This window comes from Neofelis nebulosa, chromosome 11, assembly GCF_028018385.1.
Source record: "Neofelis nebulosa isolate mNeoNeb1 chromosome 11, mNeoNeb1.pri, whole genome shotgun sequence".
NCBI lineage: Eukaryota > Metazoa > Chordata > Mammalia > Carnivora > Felidae > Neofelis > Neofelis nebulosa.
Window position 1 is genome coordinate 44,945,723 of NC_080792.1, and position 24,381 is coordinate 44,970,103.

General features: G+C 38.5%; 1 long non-coding RNA gene across 1 annotated transcript in view; it reads left to right on the forward strand.

Annotated features, from left to right (window-relative positions):
- The window catches only part of LOC131489789 (uncharacterized), a 60,750-nt gene that overhangs the window by 25,802 nt on the left and 10,567 nt on the right, over positions 1-24,381 (forward strand). The window contains exon 3 of the long non-coding RNA XR_009250743.1: positions 21,446-21,669. This is a non-coding gene — a long non-coding RNA (uncharacterized LOC131489789). The remainder of the gene's footprint in view (positions 1-21,445; positions 21,670-24,381) is intronic.

Below are 24,381 nucleotides of genomic sequence, written 5' to 3' on the forward strand. Positions count from 1 at the left end.
GAACTTCCATACTGTTTTTCAGAGTGGCTGCACCAGTTTGCATTCATACCAACAGTATAGGAGGGCTCCCACTTCTCTGGATCCTCACCAACATCTGTTGTTTCCTGTGTTGTTCATTTTAGCCATTCTGACAATCGTGATGTGGTATCTCATCGTGGTTTTTATTTACACTTTCCTGATGATGAGTGATGTTGAGCATCTTTTTATGTGTCTCTTGGCCATCTGGATATCTTCTTTGGAAAAATGTTTATTCATATCATCTACCCATTTCTTAACTGGATTATTTATTTGGGGGTGTTGAGTTTGGTAAGTTCTTTACAGATTTTGGATACTAACCCTGGATCCAATATGTCATTTGCAAATATCTTCTCCCATTCTGTAGGCTGCCTTTTAGTTTTGTTGATTGTTTCCTTCACTGTGCAGAAGCTTTTTGTCTTGATGAAATCCCAATAGTTCATTTTTGCTTTTGTTTCCCATGCCTCTGGCAACATGTCTAGTAAGAAGTTATTCCGGCCAAGGTCAAAGAGGTTGCTACCTGTGTTCTCCTCTAGGATTTTGATGGTTTCCTGTCTCACATTTAGGTATTTCACCCATTTTGAATTAATCTTTGTGTATGGTGTAAGAAAGGGGTCCAGTTTCATTCTTCTGCATGTTGCTGTCCAGTTTTCCCAACACCATTTGTTGAAGAGACTCTTTTTTCCATTGGATATTCTTTCCTGCTTTGTTGAAGATTAGTTGACCATATGGTTGTAAGCTGTTATTTAACTGAATATCTTTTTTTTAATTTTTAACATTTATGTTTATTTTTGAGACAGAGAGAGACAGAGCAGGAGCGGGAGAGGAGCAGAGAGAGGGGGAGACACAGAATCTGAAGTAGGCTCCAAGCTGTCAGCACAGAGCCTGACGTGGGGCTTGAATCCACGAACCATTAGATCATGACCTGAGCTGAAGTCAGATGCTAAACCGACTGAGCCACCCAGGCACTCCTTAACTGAATATCTTTTAATTCTACCTCATTATTGAAGGAGAAAATTCAATTTTTCCCCCCAGCACTTCACATATGCTGTTACACAGGCTTCTGGCTGCCATTATGTCTGATGGAAGGGAGCCATCATTTGTGTCATTGTTCACTTGAATATGATGTGTGTTTTCTTCTCTGGCTACTGTTAAGATTTTTTGCTCATCTTTTGTTTTTCAGCAGATTGACTATGATGTGCCTAGATGTGGTTTTCTTTGTATGGGGGGCATTAAGTTGAACCCCATAGAGGCCATGTAATGAGAGTGAGGACTGTGCCTTAGCATGAGAACCATAATTTAGGATAAAAAAAATAAAACACTATAGACCTAGTTTAGCCAAATATAAAACCAAGCTTGATAAGCCTGATAAGATACAGTGGCAATCTCACCACCTTCCAGGACACAATTCAGCCCTTTTATAGCCAGGCCAGACCAGTAACTTCTCCCAATGGTGCATGGCCTCTGGGGCTCCGTGCAGCGCTGGGTCTCTACAGCAGCTCTGCCAGGCCGACAGCACCCCACCTCCCCCCTGCATACACAGGGCAGCTTTCCACTAGGCCCTTAACAGGGAAACCCCATGCTATCTTTTGGTACCGCCATCTACAGGATCACCTCCTCTCATGTCCTGCTGCACAAACACCAGTGGCTTTACCAGACTCAACCTAGACTCCCCATCTCCTCTCCTCAATTCAGCAAGATAGCCACTCTCTGCTTGGACCCCACTTGCCTGTTCTTAGGCTAGGAAAGTAGCCCCAGGGCAAAATCTGGGGCAAAATCGGTCACATCTCTTATCTTTTCACTCTGTCAAATATCACAGTCCTCTGACTCTGACTGTCCAACGCATAAAAATAGTCACCTCATATATTCTTTCTGGTTTTCCACTTATTTAAACAACAGAGTAAGTTCAAGCCAGTTATTCCATTATGGCCAGAAATGGAAGCTCCATTTCTTTCTGTTTTGAAAACTCCTCAGGTAATTTTTAATGGGTAGCCTGGAGAGAGAACTACTATCTTAGATCTCCTTGATCGTGTCAGGTGGGCACTCCTTGGTGCTAAGAACAGGGGCAGGAGGAAAAGTGACCAGAGAGGAGATTCCAAGGGAAGAGTATCCAGTTTTTTGTTTTGTTTTGTTTTGTCCTGCAAGTCCTTTCCTGGGGGATAAACCTCTGAGACAGCATGGTATAGTAGATAATATTCTCAGAGTAAGAGAGCCTGAAATTTTAATTACAGCTCAGCCAATAGCTACTGGATGCCCATCATTTAGCTTGCCTTTCCTTATCCACAGAAAGATAGAATTGGATACAGAATACTTACATTTTTTGTATCATCTAGAGCCTGAGGACCACAAAATATTGAGCTACCTAATGATTTCCATAACCAAGTGACCCAAAAGAAGGCTTAAAAAAATCAGGCTCCTATTATGAAAAGCAAAAACAAAAACTTCATGAAATAAACTCATGTGCTTCCAAGAAAGTGGTAAGATAGAAGTTAAACTTGCCTGTAAGAGGCTGTAGGGATTTTAATATATTGTCAAGAACTCTTTGCGGAATTTCAAGATTTTCCAAAGCAGAACAACAACTGAATCCCAAGTAATTGAGATGATCAGATGTTTTAAGTTTTATTTTCTACTCTCAAGTGTGCCCTATTGTTAAGGGGGCAGTGCATCAATTCTTACCTGCTGACAGCCAAATGAAACCATAAAAAGGACATGTGCAAAATGATTTTGATATCTTAAATAAATGAATTACTTTGAAAGTGTAGTACAGGAGAAGACTTACCACTTAGCTTGAACTTATTACATCCACATGCTTTTTACCCAATGTATATGTTGAAATAATAAATTTCCCCCCCTCCCCCATTCACATTCCTATTTCTCAGGTTACTTAAGGGCCGATCATTGAATCCCTTCTGTTGTTCTGAGCATTAGGCTCAGCTCTCTGAAAGTTATAATCAGTTACCAAGGATAAAATAGCCTGGAAAACTCCGGGTAGGTAAAAGTTTGGGCATATGTTGAATTGGAAAAGCAAGACACATTTGCCTTTAAGGCACCTTTTGATGACAAGACCAGGATTCTAACAGCAAGTTGAAGTTTGGGGTTCTGTGCATTCTTGTCTCTTAAAAGTCCTGGTTCCAAGGCTTGCTTCTGACATAATTACACACTTTGCCCTGTCTTCTGACCTTCTCAAACTATGATTTGCCTTTTCTCAGATTGTATTTCTGCCCTCAGTAAGAAACACATTCAAAATGTTTGGAACAAATTCAGATGGGTTTTCATTTTTTTCAAGAATAAAAACAAGACAACACAAAAAGAAATATTTATGGAAGTTATTTTTGAGACTCATTTCATCCTGTCTTTAGAAAGAGCATTTTGGGGGCGCCTGGGTGGCGCAGTCGGTTAAGCGTCCGACTTCAGCCAGGTCACGATCTCGCGGTCCGTGAGTTCGAGCCCCGCGTCGGGCTCTGGGCTGATGGCTCGGAGCCTGGAGCCTGTTTCCGATTCTGTGTCTCCCTCTCTCTCTGCCCCTCCCCCGTTCATGCTCTGTCTCTCTCTGTCCCAAAAATAAATAAAAAACGTTGAAAAAAAAATTTAAAAAAAAAAAAAAAAAAGAAAGAGCATTTTGTGTATAAGTAGGGTGAAGGGGGCCTAACTGTGACATAACCTTGGTAAACTCACCCACATTTTAAGAAAGCCATAGGTGTTAGGGTTAATGACAATTTCAAATCAATATCTGCAAGCATACTATTTACAATAATAATATATCATGAGAACTTGTAGTTTCATTATAAGAAATGGAAATTGATGTCAGTAGCATATAGAAGCAAATTATGCTCTAATGATTTTCTAATAAAGTAATTTGCTCATAGATCACAGGGGATACAGCAAAAACCTGCTAATACTGAGGCCAAAGTAATTATTTTTCAGCCTTTAAATATTAAGCAACTTGCCGAAGGCTTCTCATGGCATGCTAAATAATGTTTCCTTGTCCCACCAAGTTTCTTGGGGAGTCTGATAGGTCAAAGGCAGAACCTCAGAGATAATTGAGTCCACTTAAGATGCAAATGTTTACCAAGAAAGAACAGGTTAAGTTTGTTTTTCCCCTGTGACTAAGTCAGTTTTCCACCTGTGGCCTGTGTGACAGATTTAGAGATTTTTGTAGATTCCTGTAATTGTAATGTTTAACCAAGGGGAAGGGATCAGCTGGCAGAATCTGTAGAAATTTTACCAAATACAATCCACCAACCACATCCTCAACTGCAACCTAATTTAATCCCTGGGTAGGTAAATAGGAAAGTTAAGTCGAATGACGCATGTAAAAATGCTTTGGCTATTACAACATGGTATATAAATAAAAGTTATTAAGACATACTTGACTGGAAAAGACCAACTGTTTTCAATACCTAATTACATTTCCCTCAGGATTTCTAAAAAGTGAGTTATCTTACACTTTAATATTAAGAGGTAGTGAATAATTGTATCTGTGTACAGGCAGTAGCATAGAAATTATGTTCCTATTTGGTGGACTTTCAATCAAGCAAAACAAAGAGACAAATTAAAAACACTAGGAATGGACAATTGTGGCGGCAAAGCCCTTTGCACATGTTTTTCTTCATTATTTCTCTTTGCCTTACCTTGGGCTGCTTCTAGAGCTTATTTTAAAAGGTTAAAACAAAATTGAGAAAGGAAGCAAAACTAACAAGGCAGATGGCTTGTCAAATCAGAAACAGGAAGCCTTTCCAAAAACAGAATAAAGAACATGGAGAATTATGAGAGTGAAATGTTCATCGTGGGTCTACTGCATTTCCTTTGGATGTAAAAATAAAACATGGCTATAGTTCAGTCTTTAATAATTCTTCATGTCCCTTGATTTGTCGATCCTGCATTTTTAACAGGATCGGTCTTCACAGAGGTGTATCTCTGAATCGTGAAGCCTGTCAGATGTTTGTAAGAAGCTCCCCCAAAAGACTAATTTTTGCCCTTTTGGAATCTGAAATTGCAGACACTGGTTTTTCTAGAGCAACTTTTGGATTCGGGATGAAAAGGATCCACCACGTGAGGAATAACCAGAGATGAAAGACGTGGTGTGACGTGGGTGTCTGTTCTCTTCAGCACCTCTGGCCCTTCTTCCACCTCCTTATTCTCAGCACCCGGGGGTGGGCGGGGTGGGGGGTGAAGGATAAGCAGGAAGTTGGCAGCACCACCAAGTTTGGGAACACAGTAAGAGTCAGATTTTCTTTCCATCACGTTTACCATCTGATCCTCTTTTTTAGTGTCTGACTCTACCTCCTTTTTGGGAGCCTCTGGCTTTTTCCTTCTTCCTATCTTTCTCCTCTCTTTGATACTCTGTTTCTCCATAAGCCCATTTCATATTATCTTCTTTTGTCTATTTCCCTTTATCAGCCATCCGTTAATTTGTTCTTTCCTTATAGACATTTTTTTTTTACACTGCAACGCAATAAACTTTTTCAACCTTAAACTCTACACTTATTAGCTTGAGTCTTTTGAGAATCGGGTATAGGAAACAAGATATCAAGAATTAAACATGCAAATGACTTAGTAAGAGAAATGCCAGGGAGGGAAAATGGAGAGGATGCTTGGGTAGACTGGTAAAGCCATCAGAACACGTTGGAGGCTGGATCCTGAGAAGAGAAAGGGAAAGCAAGGGAGGTAGGGTGGAACATCCAGGCTGTGCTGCAGTTCTGAGAAATGTTCAGCAGGAGGAGCTCCTGAGCCAAGATCATTCATCAAAGGAGCCCTCCTTTTATCAGGGATGGTCCTGCTTCAGTACCCAGGCTGTGGCGGTCAGTGGCTGGGAGCAACAGGTGGGAAGCAGGGCCTCAGTCAGAATGTGGAGACGGATTTCAGACTCCAGAAGCTTGAGGCCATCAGTAAATTATTGTCTCTGCGTTTGGAGATTTGTGAGGTGCATTCTCATGGCCACCAAACTATTTTAGAGCTATGGCGTGTGTGTGTGTGTGTGTGTGTGTGTGTGTGTGTGTGTGTGTATACACTAATGTAGACCTTACTCTTTCACGAAAGGATTTGGAATATGTAAGTAAAATAGCTCTGTGGGCTATTTGACAAATTAGAAATCTGCTTCAAGAAATTACCTTTAGATCCACATTTGCTGAGCTGGTGAAAATGAGATCTATTTCTTTCAGCAGGAAAAAAGACTATTCAACAAACCAATGGTAGGAAGTTTTGTGTATATTCCAATAAATGTCACCAGCCATCGTGGCTACTCGTATATCTTCATCTAAAGATTCATTTCTCTATCGTTAAATTTCTTTTAAAATGGGTATTAGCACAATCACCATAGGAGCCAGAAAACACAACAGTTGGTAAAAGTTGTCTTTTATGTGAATGGTGGTTGTTGTAAAGCTGTATAAAAATCACTAAAGGAAAAACATAAACACTGAGGAATATGTTTAGTCTTATGGATTTTGAAACAGACCAAGTAGGATTAAATGTAAAATATAATAGGTATTGCTAAATACAATAATTTAAAATAAATGTATTCTGTACTTCATACTTCTAAAGACATTAGGCCAGTGCTTATAAAAGGGTCATGATAGTCAAAAAGCCAGAATTATATTTCCAGTCAATAGCCACTGCTGAATCTTGTCACATGGTCAGTGGAGATAGCAATCTATATCTTGTCACATGGTCAGTGGAGATAGCATATTTAGCAAGAGGGAAAAAAAAGAATTCAACACAATACAGAAGGAAGAGGGGAATGATAAGAAGCAGACTGATTTAAAGGGACTATAAAATATTAATTTCTTAACAAATGTTCAGTCGTTTTGATGACATCCCAGATTTTGACCCTTCTCAGTCCCCACTCACATGATAGGCTTAGCACATTCATCTCATGATTTTATGTGAGCACACCTACTATTTAAGTAAAAAGAAAACATAAGTAGAAATAATAAATCACAAGAAAAAAAGACTTTAGCTATGTTAAAGTAAGGATTGAGAGACGGTTTTCTGCCATATTTGGGGAGCATAATGACAGTTCAGGCAGAGCCAAGGAATCAGAGGTAGTGATGGTGGTCTAAACCTTTGGGGGTTGACAAGCTGTATGAGTCAGAGTTTTCCAGAGAAGCAGAACCAGTAGATGGTTAGATAGATAGATAGATAGATAGATAGATAGATAGATGATAGATAGATAGATGATAGATAGATAGATATAGATAGATATATATAGATATAGATGATATAGATATAGATATATAATATAGACAGAGAAGGAAGGAAGGAAGGAAGGAAGGAAGGAAGGAAGGAAGGAAGGAAGGAAGGAAGGAAGGAAGGAAGGAAATTTACTGTAAGGAGTTGGCATACACAGCTATGAAGGCTGGCAAGTCTAAAATCTGCAGGGTGGACTGGCAGGCTGGAGACCCAGATAGCTGATGTTCTAGTTCAAGTCTGAAGGCTGTCTGCTATATAACCAGGCAAAGACTATTTTGCAGATAAAATCCAAATAAAGACTTCTGTATAATTTTATCTTCTTTAGAGGAGATGGTGTTTTTATTCTAGTCAGGCCTTCAACTGATTGGATGAGGCCCACTACATTGTAGAGAGCATTTTGTTTTATTTGTAGTCCACTGATTTAAGTATTAATCTCATCCCAAAACACCCTCACAGAAACATCCAGAATAAAGTTTGACCAAATATCTGGGCATCTTGCGGCCCAGATCAAGTTAACATAAAATTAACCATCATACAAACCTTCCAGATTTTCTAGCTTTTGTAGCAGGAATAGTTAACTAGGTGATGCCCTATCCACCCTGATTCTATGCAACAATGAGAATAGGGCCTAAAAGTTGGGTCATCTACCCCCTGAAAAGGTTTTAGAAATGTATGCCATCTTCTTAAACTTGACTTCCTAAGTTGTTAAAATTCACAATGCATTTTTCTATTGGTCTCTCTTTTATGCAACATTTTATTGAGATATAGCATACATGCAATAAATCACATAAATCTGAGTGGACAACTAAATATCTGAATCTCCATGTAACCACCATCCAAAACAATACATAGGTCATTTTCAACATTCCAGAAGACTCTCTCGTTTTCCTTTTCAATTAATAAACCCCAGAGAAAAATGCAACTCCGATTTTTATCACTGAAGACTTGTTTTGCCTTTTTCTGAATGTCATATAGGTGAAATCACACAAAATTTCCTGTCTTAATCCTGGCTTCCTTCATGTTCAGCCTGCAGGTGTAAAAGGACTGTAATACTCCCCTTGTGAGGTAACAACTTAGCTTGCCATCATCTTACATACATATACTGACAAACGAAAACAAGATCCTGGGTCAGAGACACACATGTTTTATTACTCACAGCGAAAACCTGCCAGTCGACCATCTCAGCATCTGTTCCCCGTGCCCCAGTCTCCACAAGGTGACAGAATGAGGGCCAGATGTTTCCCCACACACATATTGGGTTTGCATCACAAGGGAGGAATCCTAAACAATGAAACTTGGAACTTATATAGGGCAGCCAGCACATTTGCCATTCTCTGCATGGGAGAGACCTCTACTCTGCACAGTAAGCAGTCCTTTTCAGAGGAAGGGTAGGTTAAAAGTACCACCTTGGACTGCAAGCAAATGTCCCTGGAAGAGTGGAAGGAAACCTAACTAACTTGCATGTCTCTAGAGGTTTCTATCTTTGCAGAGATACCGTCTGTAGCTTCTGAGGCATATTTGCAAAGGATCCCCTTTACTGGGAACACCTAAACCGTGTGGAAACTCTGACAAGTCCAGAAGAAATTGTCTGCCAACAGCATCAATCTTTTCTTGAAATTAATACACAGTTTTGCATAAATCAGTGGTTTGTTCTTTCCTTGCTGATATATATGCTATTACCGTAGTTTATTTAGAAATTAGTTAAGTACGTACCACATGCCCAGCCATGATACCAGCGCTACCTGAATAAAAGGACTGATATGCTTATGAGTAGGGATTGTGGAATCTAGTGCAAGAGTTTTCAATGTGAGTTCCACATATTGCTTATATTTGCAAATATGTTTATATTTGGTACTCAGGTGGCTCACGATCCTTTCAGATTCCGCTTAAAACTTTGTGTCATGTTACACGCATTTTTCTGGGGGAAATGGAGCCACTGGTTTTATGAGGTACCTAGATGTGTGTAGAACTCAAAAGATTAAGAAGTGTTGATGTGGTGATTCCATCACAGTTAGATCCCAACACACTTTATTTGGTCTTGCTTCCTCCAGCCTAATCCAGACTCTGAGGCTCTAATTTCCTTAAACTTCTCCCTGTCATCCTACTCCTCCACCAGAGCAGTAGAACTGCCAAGAAAAATATAAAAAGAATGAGTGGAAGAGGTGATGGGGCAGGGTGGTCAGACAAAGTAGAAAAAAAAACACCTTAGATGAATAATTTCCCAATATTTTTGTGTGTCCTTGGTCAAGGAAACGGTAATACAAATACTCAAGACCACGGCCTGAGACCCACATGAATGCTGCCTTCTTCCCAGGACTTAATCTAGAAAAACCCTACCACCCTACAAGGCTCAGGTCTGCCCCACTCGTCTGACACATTTAGAACAAATCTCCCCAAACTTAATATTCACCTGCATGCCTTCAATTTCTTCTCACCTGGCACTGAAAGTAAATTTAACAAATGGACTCTCTTCCTCATTTGAATTTTTGCCTTTTTGGAATATTTGCATTTTAACAAAAATATGCTTGAAAAATAAGTCTTTGCTCGAGGGAATGTATTACTAATGTTAAAATGTTAGGCGTTTGTTAGAGTCTAGTTGAAGAGGGATTTAAAGATGAGTGAGCTTTTCTGTCACACTGTTGCACAACAGTGCTCATATCACATGCTACCATCATCTTCTTATATAGTTTTCATAAAACTCTATACTTTCCTTATTGAACAAGTTGCTCTTTGGAACAAAATGGCTGCACAGATCACCTAACTAGGCTTCCAAGAACATAGTCCAAATCATGGACCTGCCACCCAGTCTAGCATAACCTTGGGCACATTCATAAATCTCCCAGAGACTCCATCTGATTATTGGTAATACATAACAATGGCTGTGGTAGTACTTCACGAACTGGAGGGTTGTTTTACAAACTTATGTAATACCACAACACGTTTATGCCGTAACCAACCCACGCATATGACCTTCTCTGGACCATATCTGCCGGTTATGAAAACATTTCTTATTCAAAACTGCAACACTATCGAGATCAAAATTTTGAAATGTAATCCTTTGGGTAATAGTTGGGGGGTGGGAGAAAAGAGGGGAGAAAAGAGGATAATGCTTATTGTAAACGTACCATTGTAAATGTACCATTGTCACTATCCTTGGAGGAATCGTAACAGTTAGCCAGGTGCCTTTGCAATATAGAACTCATAGACATAAAGGCTTGGTGTTCAGTGATAAATCAATAGTGTGTTGCATACCTTTGTTACATAAAGACTCAAGTGTGTCTTCATTAGTCACAAGTGGGAAAGATCAACGATGCACCCACCAAGATGTATGAAGCCTATGTCTTAATACCATTAGCCTTGTAGGTTGGTTGGTGATAGCAACTTTGTTAACTGACAGGTATATTTCATGTGATAATCTATAACCTAATACATTTAAGAATGTTAATAAAAAGCAGCCACATCCATTGCTTATGGAAAGCAGAAGACAGTATCTCCCAGACATCGTTAGCATTGAACAGTGCCTGAGCTAATGGAGCCCTGTTGGTTCCAAATTAATAATGTCAGTGGAAAGGCACAGAACAATTTAAAAAGTAAATAATTGTATTCTTTGGCTTAGGATAATGCCAGGTAGGTCAATTGTTATAGTCACATCTTTGTCTAGAGGAACTGCCAGTTTAACTGACTTCTTCATAGCTGTTCACCTAAAAATTTCTCTCAGTGAAGAAAGTTTTCTATGTTTCTGGATGAGGATGAGAACAGTAGCATACTGTCAACTACTCTTTAGAAAGGCAGAACAAATCCAGGGTCTAAAAGTATAGTACGGGGGCGCCTGGGTGGCTCAGTCGGTTGAGCGTCCGACTTCGGCTTAGGTCACGATCTCACGGTCCGTGAGTTCGAGCCCCGCGTCGGGCTCTGGGCTGACGGCTCAGAGCCTGGGGCCTGCTTCCGATTCTGTGTCTCCCTCTCTCTCTGCCCCTCCCCGTTCATGCTTTGTCTCTCTCTGTCTCAAAAATAAATAAACGTTAAAAAAAATTTTTTTAAAATAAAGAATAAAAGTACAGTACGTGGGGGAAGGGATGAGAAAGACAACATTGGGTCAGAAAAAGAAGTAAACTTAGGCAATGGAGGGAACCTAACAAACTTTCTTTTCTTTTTCCCCTCATTCCTACCGAATCCTATGCAATTTTGAAAAAGAAAAGAAAATGAAATACGCCATTTTTTATTGTTGATACACCATCATAAATGAAGAGCAAACAATTAGAGAATGTAGGAATGTATTTTGGTTGAACACCACAAATGGAAGTCTAGAGGTAGGGTTCTCAGAGAGAGTGGACTCTAGAACTCCAAGTTTCTCTTCTTGACTTACCACGATCACATCATTTTTTTGCCCTAAAGTTGATGCAGTTTATTTTTTTCAAAACCTTAACATTTTTATGGTTAGACTTGAAGTTCTGACATGTCACCATCATGAGGAAAGATTGGGAACGTTAGTATCAAGTCATGACGTCTGTTAGATAGAAAAAAAGGTCAACAGAAGACCATTACTCAGTGATTTACTACTCCGAAAGGTAGTGTGTCAGTTTGCTCTTAGATATGTCTGCTTGAGGAATTTGAAGAATTCTAGCTGGTGGACTTTAGAACCATCCTTTCATATCTGCAAACCCTGAAGTTGATTTATAGAGTTTAAAGTAACGATGATACACACATTTTTCCTTGGCTTCTAAGAGATAATTGTTCTAAGGGAAGAAGTAAAAAGTGCCATGGCTCATATGATGTTTTACTACGACTCCCAAAGAATGTAATGGTACCATTCTATTCTATACATGTTAACTTCATTTTATTTGTGAGGCAATTGGGGAAAGATTAGCCTGAAATTCAAACTGAGCTTACTCTACCACTGGAGAGTCAGAGAACATGTCCGCCACCCAGCCCCGTGAATGGTTATACATTTATGATTCTTGAGTCACCCCATAGAAAAGGTCAGGTTTCTGAGACATCTTGGTTGGCAGAATCTAATGTAAAATTTGTAAAACATACAGAATAAGTCTTTACTTCCTGTTTTTAGTGTGTTAGGAAGTTTTAGTTGACCCCATGATTTCATGGGTTGTCATTTCAAAAAAAAATTTTTTTATTTAATATAGGTGTATGGATTTTTTAAAACTATTTCTTTTACAGTATCATTTAGATAAACAGCTTCTAGAGTATTTGTTTGCAATCTCTGAATTCTCTCTTCAATAAATCATGTATATAGAAATGTAGAAATTTCATGAGCCCTCTGAAGCTTATTCATAGACCAGTAGATCCCTGGTCTCAAAATTAAAAAACCACTGTTATAGAGGAATTGCAATTGTATCGGCTTAAATAGATTAATATCACACTTTAGATAGTTCCAGGGACTCAGTAAGCACTTCATAAAACCTTTTGGAAGAAAGAGAAGATAGAACATTTTTTCATTCTCTGCTCTGAAATTACATTTCCTGGACCACTCAGAGACCCATTAAGGTCATCAGTGGCCATCGCCGACATTCCTGCTGGTCATTACTCAACTATAAGGAATGGGGGGAGGAAGAGTAAAGTCCCTATTTTAGCATTTCATGAATCTGATCATTACATAATCTCAGAAAGTTACATTAGGCTCTTCTCTCTTGTCTTTTATTTGTTGCTGAATTTGCTAATGAACGGGCCTAAATGAGCTTTGTGAGGTTTTATAAAAGGGAGACAATACTTCATTTCTTCTTTTAATTTTTATTCTATTGCCTTTCTCTGTCTTTTTCCATCTGTCTGTCTGTCTGTCTGTCTCTCTCAGCCACAAGCAGTTGTTGGGTGTTACTAAAATTCTTTAATACAGTGGTGAAATGCTTTGCTCATGAGAAGCAAAGGCTTAGTAATTCAACAGGACAAATGGGATCATCTGAGTTTTATAACATAGTTTCAGCTTCAGATACTACATCAAAATCCACCTGTCTATTTAAACTCAGCCATTTTAATTTTAATTCCCTTGTTACTTTGTCATTGAACTATTTTGGCTTTAAACCAAGGGAAAAATAAATTTTTAAAAGGAGAATGATAGGGGCACCTGGGTGGCTCAGTTCATCTAACTCTTGATTTTGGCTCAGGTCATGATCTCATGGTTCGCTGACAACACAGAGCCTGCTTGGGATTCTCTCTCTCTCTCTCTCTCTCTCTCTCTCTCTCTCTGCTCCTCCCCCACTCTCTCTCTCTTTGTCTCTCTCTCCCTCAAAACATATAAGTAAACCCCCCAAAATAGAATTAGAATGATAAGGTTTTCTCTAATTAAATATATATATATATATATATATATATATATATATATATATATATATAAATTCAGTTCTGTAGTTGAAAAGCTATAATAATTTTCATTTTTGATTGACTTAATATTTTTGTCATTAATATAGGAAACAGTAGGGGCACCTGGGTGGCTCAGTTGGTTGGGCATCCGACTTCAGCTCAGGTCATGATCTTGTGGTTTGTGAGTTCGAGCCCCATGTCAGGCTCGGAGCCTGGAGCCTGCTTGGGATTCTGTGTCTCCTTCTCTCTCTGCCCCTCCCCCACTTGTGGTCTGTCTCTCTCTATCAAAAGTAAATAAATGTAAAAAAAATTTTTTTTAAATATATAGGAAACAGTAGTCAATCTAGACAGAAGTGAAGAACATTTTATTTTCATGGTGAAACTTCAGCACAATATTAAGAGGCTCTTAGATTATAGGCATGCCAAAATTTCGACCTTTCATTAAATAACTTACAAACTGATTTTGTAACAAATTTTTAAATTGATTTTGAAGTCAGTGATTAAATTATGGTTTTCTAGAACAAGTGTAAAGAATTGTTACCCTATTCCCTTCTCTTTCTGACTTCCTTTCCCATCTTAAAAGAATTGAAGCTAAGAAAATGCATTTTTACACAAAGTTAATAGATGCTTGTTAACAAAAGTCCAGGAGTTCGGAAAAGTACAACGGAAAATTTTGCCCCATACCCATTCCCACCACCTTCAACTCACTCTAGTTACTCTTCCACGGATATCACTTTGTACATCTCCTAACAGAGAGATCAATAGGTAATAGAGTAAAAAGTATAGTCATACTGGGGCACCTGGGTGGCTCAGTTGTTTAAGCATCCAACTTTGGCTCAGGTCACGATCTCACGGTCCGTGAGTTCGAGCCCCACATCGGGCTCTGTGCTGACAGCCCAGAGCCTGGAGCCTGCTTAGAATTCTGTGTCTCCCTCCCTCTTTGCCCCTCCCCCACTCATGCTCTGTCTCTCTCTTTCAAAAATAATTAAACATTAAAAAAAAAAACCTCGGGGCGCCTGGGTGGCGCAGCCGGTTAAGCGTCCGACTTCAGCCAGGTCTCGATCTCGCGGTCCGTGAGTTCGAGCCGCGCGTCAGGCTCTGGGCTGACGGCTCGGAGCCTGGAGCCTGTTTCCGATTCTGTGTCTCCCTCTCTCTCTGCCCCTCCCCCGTTCATGCTCTGTCTCTCTCTGTCCCAAAAATAAAAAAATTAAAAAAAAAAAAACGTTGAAAAAAAAAGAAAAAAAAAAAAAAAAACCTCAAGGAGGAAAGTAGTCATTTGAAGAAAGAAAAGTATGATGATGCTATATATACTATTTAAAATGAAATGAATTCTAGAATTTAAATAAAGAAAAATAAATTGAAGAAAAACTGAAATAATAGTTTCCCCAAGAGATGCTCAATATTTTAAAATTTATTACATTTTAGGGGCACCTGGGTGGCTCAGTCGGTTTGGTGTCTGACTCTTGATTTCAGCTCACCTCATGATCTCATGGTTTATGGAGTTGGGCCCCACGGGGATCTCTGTGATGACAGTGCAGAGCGTGTTCTTTCTATCCCTTTCTCTCTGCCCCTCCCCTGCTCACGCATGCATGCACACGTGATCTATCAAAATAAACTAATTTTTAAAAATGAAGAATAATTTATTACATTTTAATATTTAAAGGATTTATAAAAAGTTACAATTCTACTTTAAATAGTCTCTATTTTCATTTTGGTTGGAAACCATAATTCCCATAATTCTGGATTTAAATTGATTCACTATTTACTGAAGTTTTTTTTTTTAATGTTTATTTATTTATTTATTTTTGAGAGAGAGAGAGAGAGAGAGAGACAGAGACAGAGACAAAGAGACAAAGAGCATGAGTGGGGGAGGGACAGAAAGAGAGACACACAGAATACAAAGCAGGCTTGAACCCATGAACTGTGAGATCATGACCTGAGCTGAAGTCCGATGCTTAACTGACTGAGCCACCCAGGCGCCCCTTTACTGCCGTGTTTTTTACCATGTTTTCTCCACATCTGAGTTTTTTATTATGTTTCATCTCATGTCTGCCTGGTATTCATTCTACTCAGGAATGGTTTGGTCTTTAAGTTGTTAACAAACTTGCCAACTAGATGGATATGTCTGTTGCCTTTCATTTGAGAACACTATTGGATCACTCTCTTGAAACTTTGTAGATATAGTTCACTGTCTTCAGGAATCGAATGTTGCTTTGGGGACACCTGTAGCCAATACCATTTTTACCTCTTGTACACGATTTGCCTTTCTTGTCGCGTGCTCATATTTATTTTCCGGATTGTCAAAGTACAGCAACTTTGACAAGATGTGTCAGAGGATTCTGTCTGCATTTTTAAAAGAATGTGCCCTTTTGATTTGTACTACTACTATTTCTTATGTGACTTTCGTCTTTATAATGGGTAAATTTTCTCTTATATTTTCTGTTAGTTGTGTCAGCTCATTTTTTTTCTCCAACCACTATCATACAGTTTTTTCTTTGAATCCTATATCTACCCTTTGAGATGGATCTTTTCAGGAGTTATCAGAATGTTCCCAATTTCTTTGAGACCTAACAAGGTAAATGCTCTTGTGATATGAGCATAGCTGCTGCAGTAGTTGGTAGGTTTGAGATGGTAAAACTTCCCTGTTTTACCGGAGATGAAGAGTTTTTCTCTTCTGTTTTTTCTTTTTCATTGTTCACGGTGGGTTTTAGAAAAGGGGAATGGAATTCTAACAATGCCTTTGCTCATCCATCTTTGGCCTAAAAGCTTACAACAGAAGTTTAAATTCAAAATTTTATACCACTTCATTGCTATGAAGCCCTTCCATCGTTGGAGGGCTTCCTTTTCCCAGGAATAAGCAAATTCTTAGAACAATCTAGACTGCAGGAACTAAGACACAGGATTATTTTTCCAGTTCTTCTAAACACCTTCACTCTAGACAAGTGGAGGGTAGAGTCGCTTGCTCCCTAATACCGAAACTATGACTGCAGGATAAGACTCCATAGCTATTGTTAGAAAGGTGGGTGTTTTGTTTTATTTTGGGGTTTTTTTGCCCACAAAGAATTGAAACATGGAGTGTTAGAGTCAGTAGCTTGACTGTATTTGAAAGACTGGGCTGGTTTGGGCCACTTTGCCCCTTGGATAACTTTTTACTGTACAGAGGGTCGAGATAGGAGTAGATCACTTCGGACGTTCTCTTCCTGTTTGAAGGGAAAACAGTAGCCAAAAACCTTGCCAGAGCTTTTACCAGCCATAGAATAAATTCTAGCTGGAAATACCGACCAGCTTACAAGGAAAGCTCTCCTTTTATTTTTCCAATCGGTCAGGGTCTTCCTCAAGGATTGAATTCTTTATATTTCTCAATTCTGTGTTTCTTCTTCTTTTTCATGCAGTATCATGAAACGAAGTTGCCACACATCTTCTCTCTGCCGTCAGTCAGAAATAGTTTCTTGACCAAATGTACCACCGGTATGAATCCCACCCCTCCATTTTTGGCAAGCATCTATATTTGTACTGAACTTATATAAGACAGATTTTGTTTGACAATCAAAGCCCAAGAGGCATATTCATCAGGTGATTTATCAGTATAAGACATGCTACTAATCATTATGTCTTAGTAGCAGTGCCAATGGCTTACAGTTTTACTCTTTCACCGTATTTCCTTCCCTGTCTCCTACACTATCAACAACAGTACATAACTCTTAATTTATCCCCACATGCAGTCAGCTCTGAGATAAAAGAATAAAAGGAATAGTAGTCCCCTAGATAAATAAGCACTTTAGATTTAAAGACAAAAGCAAAGTATGACTTATTTAAAGTGCAAGAAAATGAGAAAGTTTGGAAAATAGTTATTCCAGAAGACATTGAAATAAAAATCCGCAAAACTTTTGATGTGTCAAATCTCTCTCTAGCAATAAATACTATAGAAACTTGCACAAGTAAGTATATATAAATAAAGGCATTAATTGCAATTTATTTTGGTGGCAACTGGAAATAACAAATACCTATCCATTTGGGAATGATTATAAACTACGATATATTCTAAAGAAAGGGCATAGCTATTAAATAGTATGAAGTAGATCTCCATGTAGGAAAGTGAAAAATATCCATGAGGCACTGTTGATTTTTTTTTTAAAGCAAGTTGCAAACAGTAAGTAGAAACATAATCTCATTTTTTATAATTCATGCTTCATACTCAGGAAGGTGTCTATGGTTTTAAATTATTCAAGACGGATGAAGATGTTTTATAAATGTAAAAGATTCTTAAAATTCATTGTGGGTTTAATGGTTTGAGCATTTCTTCAACTGCCAATGTACATGCACAGATTCTGAAGGTTACTCTAATGGTGGTTATCCTAGGGAAGTGGGAGATTGGGGAAGAGAGACAGGAGACGTGATTTTTACTTCTAAAACTCTAGTCATCAAATGCATGTAATTAATAAGGAATACCATGTAAAAAGCAATCATCTCCGAGCAGAGCTACGCTACTTCCTCCATTGATGACTCATTCATCAATCTCTTCCAACATCACATCTAACTTACAAAAACATGTAAGACAAATACATAGTATGATGTAGGATAGATGTTAGTAAAATGCAGTTCAACTTCCCAAATTAGACGTATGAGTTTGGCGAATTATAGAAGAAACATTGTATTTGAATTCTTTGTAGTTACCTTCCACATGGTCGATAGAGATAACTCGGACATGTGAGATAACTATATTAACGGTAGAAATGACTTAGACCCAAGCTTTGTTTGGTCCCAGAAGAGGTGATGTTATCCATATCAGTTAGAGTCTATCAACATGGTTTAATGACCCTGCATTAAACCATTTCCATAAAGAGCAGCTGTTTCTTTCAATCTGTCTCTCCCTTGTTGTCCCTAAATATGTGTTCATACACTCATTGGTCTTTGTGTTTTGATATCATATAAGGTGGACAAAGGTGCTGTATAAATATGAAAGGTTATTTTCAAAGGTGGTTTTTAAGGCTTACTATTTTAAACATGATTTAAACTGTAGATGCTTAGAGTTTTCAGTGGCTTAATGCAATAAAACCCACCTGTTATTTTTGGCTCCTTTATTTAGACCATCTGCTTCACAAAGAATGAAAAGCTCAACTGTGGATGGAGAATTGTCTACTCCTCATGTGTCAATAATTTATTTATTCTCTCTATCCAAGCCTTCAGGTCATTGTAATAGTGTTTATTCATTTTCTAACACAAGGGAAGCCAATATTTGGTGTTTGGCTCTATTAAAAATCATCACAGGAAATTGTATTTTTTGTTAACTCATAGTTTCATATTTCCCCTTATGTTAAAATCGCTTGCTGGTGTCCTTTATTTTAAAGACCCCGAGTCTCTCTTCCTTCTGTGGCAGGTAGAATATCTGCTGAAGAGATATTTTTGGTGATGGTGAATGAATAATATATCATTCACAGTTCAGGTAGCTATGTGAGCATAGTCTTCCTCCTAAATCATGAAGTCATGTCAACTACAGACAAGAATTATAAAAGTCAGGCATTTGGTCACCAACTGCTTCCATTTGAATGGAATGGTTTTATAGTCCTCATCCTTATTTTATTGCAACATAGACCACTGGAGGTTACTTTGACTTTTCTCCTTCATTTGATTATTATGCCTTTATTCTCTCTAAAGTTCACCACCACATCTTTGACCATCTCTAATAATAATAATAATAACAGGAATAGCAACAACAATAATAACAGCTTGTATTTATTGAGAGTTTATGAGTTTTTTTTTAAGTTTATGTATTTATTTTGAGAGAGAGAGAGCGAGAGAGCAGGGTAGGGACAGAGAGAGAGGAAGAGAAAGAATCCAAACAGGCTTTGCGCTGTCAGCGCAGAGTTCAAGGCAAGGCTCAGTCTCACAAGCCATGAGATCATGACCTGAGCCAAAATCAAGAGTTTGGACACTTATCTGACTGGGCCACCCAGATACCTCAAGTGGTTACTACGTTCTAAATGCTATACTAAGCACACTTCAAATCTACTACTCATCTTTATTCAGCCCCTCTTTTTTCTCATTTTAGGCTTTCTCCAAAACTTACTCAAGGGTTTTTTTTTTCCTTCTCTTACTCAGTTATTTCCTCAATGAGAACACTTCCCATATGGTTCAAAATACCACCTCTTTGTGGGCGGTGTCTAACTGCATCTCCAGCCTGTCTAGTTCATTCTGGCAGCGATAATAAAATAGCATAAACTAGATGGCTTATAAATAACAAATTTATTTCTCATAGTTCTGGAGCTGGAAAGTCCAAGATCATGGTGCAGGAGAGGACCTGCCTTCTCCTTGATGGCCATCTAACCTCACATGGCAAAATGGGTGAGGGAGGTCTTGTTTGGACTTTTTATGAGGTCACTAACTCCATTTGTGAGGATTCGGCTCTCATGAGCTTATCCTCTATCAAAGGCCTCAACTCAAAAGTACCATCACATTAGGGATTAGGATTTCAACATTTGAGTTTGGGGAGAATACAAACATTCAGACCCTATTATAGCCACAAAACTTAAATCTACCTTCCAGTTTCCAGCTGCCTCTAGGATATTTTAGGGTTAATTAAGTGGAACAAGGAGCAAATATTTCTTGAATGCCTATTAATTGCCTGGTACTTAGTCAACGTTTTACATGTTATTTTGTTTAAGCCTCCACATAAACAATTTTAATCTCATTTTAGATTTGGGGAAAGTTAGGAACAAGTAGTTTAATAATTTTCCTGAGATGACACTGTTGATAAGAAGCAACATGGAATAAAAACTCAAGTGCAATTCTAAAACCTATAACTTTATAGTAATTTATGTGGTAAGTTTAGGCTGTAATACTTTCTCCATATCATTGACTGGCATTTGAGATTATCACCCACGTATCACCAAAGTTTCCTTTCAGCGTTTCTCTGTTTATCTCCTACTCACCTCCCTGCCATGACTCTCACTCAAGTCCTCAGTACCCCAACTTGAGATCACTCTGGTTATCTCCCTCCCCACTTTCCATTTCCAACTCATGCTGCACATAACTACCCGATTTATTTTCCTGTGGCCCTGCTCTCCTACTGTCATTTCTTGGCAAAAGAATCTATCACCTCACCCATGATCTATCCGTCAAGGTCAAATGATAGATTCCGAGTTTTCCTTCAACTTCCTCTAAACTACCTTCCAAGATGATCCTTATTTATTAATTCATTTCACTCACAACAGTCAGTTCACTGGGCTCTTCACTAACGCTGCTCTTTGTCATTCCTTTTCTACTTCCAGAAATCTTTCCTCCTCTTCTTAGCCAATGTGATCTTACCCTGGGTCAAAGTTCCCAACAAAGTTCTTTTTTTTCCAGGGAAGCCATCTTGTCTGCCTACAGCCCACTAACATCTTTTCTTCTTACAGTTCCTGCAGTTTTTCAGTGTGCTTCCCACCTTTATCTAGTGCCTCTTATTTGAGCCTCCAATATTAGACAGTAAACTGATGAGGACAGGGGCCCTCTGTTCTACATTTTAGAACTTGGCATATGAAGTTGGCACATTGTATGTGTGCAATTCCTTCTTTTAGGTTAGTTGACTGCCATAAACTGTGTAGTTTGAAGTGACAATCATTCTGTCACATAAAGCTTGTACCTTCCTGATAACCTTTATCACAGTCTGTTTTTCCTACAGATGTTTGGAATTTCCCACCTTTGATATTATATATGTCTAGTAGGAAACAACAAACAATATTTGTTCAGCTCTTACATATGTTTCTTATCTGATACCATCTCTCATGCAAAAAAGATAATGATACTTACATGCTGCCATCCTTTAGAACCTATCTATGGTAACTTTTACAATGCAATGTCTATCATTTAAAGGGAGATAATAAGATGATATAAACCATACTATGTCACCAGGTTTCTTATCAATAGTCATGATTCTCTCTTCTTTCCAAAGGCATGCTTACGAAGTATTAGATGAAGAATTTGAAAAGTCCCGTCTGTCCTTGAAATGTAATCTCTTATGAAGCAGCCTGGAAAAATGCTGAAGAGCAAAAGAGTACGTTTTATTCTGAGTTCTTTTGAGGCTGAAGCTAACATTTGAACTATCTCCAAGATTGTGATCTCTGCAGAGATATTTATTGCACCTTGATGAAGATGAATGGTGTGACAATAAATAAGGTAAGTGGCTGGGAATTCAAAGCTCAGATATCCTGGTGACTCTTGAGATACAAGCCAGGTACCTCAACTTTCTGTAATATGAGAACAAAGGACAGTACCTCTGATGAGAGTTAGCTTCTTAGCAAGGGAATACATTGTGTTCAGAAAGCACTGGTTTACCTTTTCAGTATTTTAAAATACATTGGCATCATTAGCGCAGGGCCATTTAAAGGTCTATAGAATTCCAATAGAAAAACCAATGATCAGTATAGTGTAACACTAAGGTCACACACACACACACACACACAATGGTCAGCTAATTCCTAGTGATTTACTATGTGATTTCCAATGGGGCATCTACTGAAGGAGTGATTAAGTAGAATTCAAAACTGTCAACAACTCCTCTGCTTTGTTTGTACATTAAAAATAATCTATATTTTTGGTATGGATATAATCTAAATTGCATGATTATGTGGAAATGATAATACAAAGTATATCCCTGAATAGAAAATGTTACCAATTTTGGTATTTTATCTTGTTTAATCCACTGACCAATTCTGTGATGTTAGTATTTGTATCCTAACTTCACAGATGAGTATATTAAACCTTAGATTAAATAACTCGCCAAAGGTCAAAGTTAGTAAGAAGTAGAGGGAGGATTCAAGTAAGTCTGAAAGTGAATTCACTTTCCTCACTCTCTTATTCAGGATTTTGAGAAATCCTGGAGAAAATAAATACATTTCACATTGTTTAGAACAAGCTCCGCCATAGTTATTTGACCAGTAAACATGTTTTCAATGGGAAACTTTCTAAAACCCAAGACACTAATGTTCTACAGCATATACTTTGGGGAATCCTGCACTAGGAAGATGAGTAGTTTGGCAGGGAGATCAGATCTCACACAACTGAAAAGAGCTGCCCAGGTAGCTGGTTATAATCCAATGTATGGCCAGAGTGCATGCATTGGTGCTATGGATTCAAAAGAGGGGCAAATCCCTCTTGGCTTCGAAAATCAGAGATGCACATGGCCATCTGTCTCAAAACCCTGAAGGAATGATCAACAAAGCTGACAAATCAGTTGTTGGTCTCACTCAGGATTCTGATCAAATCAAGCAAGAGAAATCATGGAGGACCCCTTGCTTCTCCAAGGAGCTTCTCCAAGAAGCTCCATCTTGCTTCTCCCATTAATTCTCTCAACACTAAGTATTTGCAAAAGTAGGCAATGGCACTGTACCTCCACTAGCTTGAAACCACTGCTCTGAATAATCTCTCCTGAATAAACCACACCACCCAGTTGGAATCTGCTTATTTCTACTGAAGGCTGTGAATCTGAAGAGGCCAAGAGGTTTCCGTGCAGACAATTTGATGCAGTCATTTAGATGAAACAGTTGTTTTTGTTTGGCCTTAAAAATTAGCTCTTGGACTTTAAGCTTTTTAGGATGAAAAATGAGAGTTTCTCCTCCCTTTTTTGACCCCATCCTTCTTCTTACCTATGTGTATGTGGAGTAAGAAGTGGGAAGAAGGTTGGAGATTAGATAAGGTTTGATTTCAAATATTATTGCTGCTTTAAAATAATTACTTTGTATTTTGATGCAGCAACATGACAAATATCCTTCAAGTCAAAATTCTCTTGAGGAAAAAGGTGAGCCAAAAAAATACGACCTCTCTTGAGATAATGACTATGTCTCATTTATTTTGTGTTCCAAAGATCTAGTACAGTATTTCACCCTAAATAAGAGCAATGAGGAAAATCACCACCACACTCAGTCCAATCAAACCCTAGCTATGAAACCTAACCATGGCTAAAGACTATGAAAAGGGGAAAGAGAAGCTTCCAGTCCCCGCTGTATCCCTCTGACTGTACTGTTCCCTTCGTGCACTCCTCACTCTTTGTGCTGTCAACAATCTCCTGGCCTCTGGGGGCGCCATTTCTTCCAGTGCATCTTTTTTTGTAGCAAAATTGAAAAGAGGTTGGATAGTTAAAGAAGACTTTTACTTAAAGTCTTATTGATAAGAATGTGGGAAGAAACCCAAAGATAAATATATAACTAGATAGAAAATATTCATTTTTATCTTGGGAACACCTGCAGAGATTCTTTTTGCCTATGTTCTTAACCTGCATTCATCTTCCCTTACCATGGCAAGTTAAAAACCTCAATTCTAGATTCCTTATGGCCCAAAAAAAAGAAATTAAAGTTTTTCTTCTCAACAAGAGCTGCTTTAACACATTTTTTACAGCAGTGGGTAATACCATTTCATTGCTCAAAGACCCTAAAGAGTATGCTGTAAATATGCTCAATACAGGGAGTTGGCTGAGTCATAAATACCCTTCGGTTAGACCACAAAAACTTAGCTGAAGACAATGCATTTGACCTGGAGTTAGGTTTCTCAGGAATGTTGTCTCCTGGCCTGCCTGTAGCAAATGTGTCCACCTGAGCATTTCTACCTCACTGCAATATTCTGTCACCACTCCTCAAAGTAGCTCACTACTGTGGGGTTAGCAGATTCTGAATTTGAGGATGTTTCAACAACACGTATGATTCTCTAGCGGTTGTTTGTAAAGCTGATTTAGCAGGAGGTGTCAATCAACAATTTATGGGAAGATTTTTCTGTCTCCTATACCTGATCATTCAAAAGAAATACTTTGCTTTGGGGTTATAGTTCCCATAAATCTAGTGTACAAGAATATTGTACTTTTACAAGGGGCCATGTAATAAATAATAGCTAGGAATA